Below are 2389 nucleotides of genomic sequence, written 5' to 3'. Positions count from 1 at the left end.
TAAGTAAGAGTGAGAGAAAGAAAAGAGGGCTGAACATGGATTTGAGAACAGGGCTGTCAATGACCCTCATCTGGGAGCTGAAACAGAGGTCCAGAATCAGAGGCACAGAGGACTCCCATCACCTTCCACAGAAGCAGAGCACCAAAAGACATAGTGCCATTTACCCCTGGAAAATCTAGGCATGGAGGAATTCACTTTAGCAAATAGGTATGGGAGAATAGTTTGTCCATAGCCCAGTCACTGACTTCAAGAGGAAATGCTATACCAGCTCTCGAAGAAAGCCAGATAGCTCAAGCAACACCAGCCCAGGCCAAAACCCTTATCCCCTGCATTTCTGAACAATGACTGAGCAGCGGTTCTTGTCTAGAACCACGAGGTTCTCAGAAGTCAACGGTTGGGCCCCAGGATGTCTCAATCAGTTCAGAGGCACCCTTCAGATCAACTCATGATTCCACGGTCTTGGCAATGACTGTGGTCTCAGGTTCTCTGCTCAGGGGAAAGTAAGCTTCTCCCTCGCCAGCTCTATCCCTTGATTGTGAACTCTCGGTCTCTCTGTCTAATAAGTGCAAGTGCATCGTTTGACAAGATAACAAAAACAAAACCAGACACAATAATTGACTGGGGGAAGAGGATAATTTATTGAATTTGGACCAAGGTTCCTATGGAGGGCAGCTAGGTACAGAGAACCTCCCACCATCCTAAAATACCATACCTTTGCTCGGAGCTCCAATGTTCATTCTCCTGTTCTTTCTCTTCCTGGATCTCCTCACCAACCTGAAGCATCCGCTGTGTGTCATGCTGTACTGACCCCTTGTTGACACATGTTCATTCTCTTCTGGCTCCATTATAACATGCTCATCTTCTACTACAGGCACTGTTTGCTTCTCACATGACATCATTTGGCTGAGGGTCTTGAGAGTTAGAAGGCAGGCTTGTGCTGCCACATCTCCATGCATTTCCACAGGGGTAGCTGCTCCACCCTGAGGGTGTTCTCAAGGTTCTTCCACATTGGAATCCTCTTCAATGCATCCTTTTGTACATATAAGTTGTCTACCTGAATCAGGCACAGAAGTCTTTCAGATGGCTTCACTTGGGCTATGGGTCTCTTCCAAAATGCTTTCCATTTGCTCCTGTGGACTCCAAGTACATGAGTCCATCCTGGACCTAAGGTTCTACACCTAAGGTTTAGAGACTGCCTTTGATGCATGGTCATTTTTGAAGATGGGGAGGCCTTGTTGGCAGCATTCCTGGAGAGGTTCGAGGTACTTGTGTTGTCCCTTTGAAGACTCCAGACATGTCTTTTGCATGGTTGCGGGTGTTCAGTTTTCTTTGTTTGGGTGGGCCTTTTCCTGTTCAGAAGCTCCCTGATTGTGTGGGAGGGCCTTATCCTTGTGCAGGGCTCAGATTTCCTCCCCTGAGGCTTTGCTTGAGGCCTGATTGTTTCTTGGCATGTCGTGGTTAAGATGGAATGGTGGATGCTTGTCTTTCTCTGGAATCCAGAGGGCTGGTGCTGATAATCACGACCAAACACTATGAATTGGGCCATGTGGAAGGTGACACCAACTCGCTTCGCAAACTGCCTTGGTGAGAGACCCAGAGAGCTCTGGCGGTTCGGGACGGCCTGGGGTGCTCTTGGCCCACCCACGACTACTCTAGCCAATTGTAGTGATCAGGCATGATGTAATGAGGAGTGTTTGCTATGAACTCAAAGCATTGTGACATCACAATTGCTGGCTTCACTGAAGCAGCTGTCCTTCTCCCATGACCTTGGTGTCCTAAGGCTTTAGGTAGGAAGCCACCGAAGGACAGAACAAGAGCCCTCTGATTCTGATCAAGAACTCAGGTTGTCTTGTGGGTTAGTGTCCCACTTCCCCATTCTGGAAAAAGCGGAAAGAAAATGATGTTCAGTATACCTTCCTGTAGGCCAACATTTTCCCAGAGACGGCAAGGTGTCCTAATTCCACTACAATTTCTAGAGATCTCAAGAAACGGTGAGGCCTCATGGGTATCAACAACTCTCCATGGGTTTGGAAATCCTGTGTTTGAGAGCGTCCTTTCTCAGCGTCTTTTGCCTATGGCTCAGTGATGACTAAGGGACAGAAAGTCCCCTTTCGAGGAAAAAGGTGAGGGCATAGATATATGGTGCTGTCTGTGGTCTCATCTCTTAGTTTTCTGAAAACACGGCTAATGGTTTAAGGCTCTGTCTACCTGGCTTTCCCTTACACACCTTTGCAAAGTCTTAGAGGAGAGTGTCATTCTGCATCAGGGCTAATCCTAAGGAAGAGGCCCGGACAGCACCCGTTGTCATCATCAGTTGTCCTTGTTGCGGTAACGGGTATAATCATGTTGACCATGTCTCTTTAGTCAGAAGGATAGGTATGGCTAATAT

Source organism: Mustela nivalis (genome assembly GCF_964662115.1).
Source record: "Mustela nivalis genome assembly, contig: HAP1_SCAFFOLD_1073, whole genome shotgun sequence".
Lineage (NCBI taxonomy): Eukaryota > Metazoa > Chordata > Mammalia > Carnivora > Mustelidae > Mustela > Mustela nivalis.
This window is presented reverse-complemented; position numbering follows the sequence as displayed.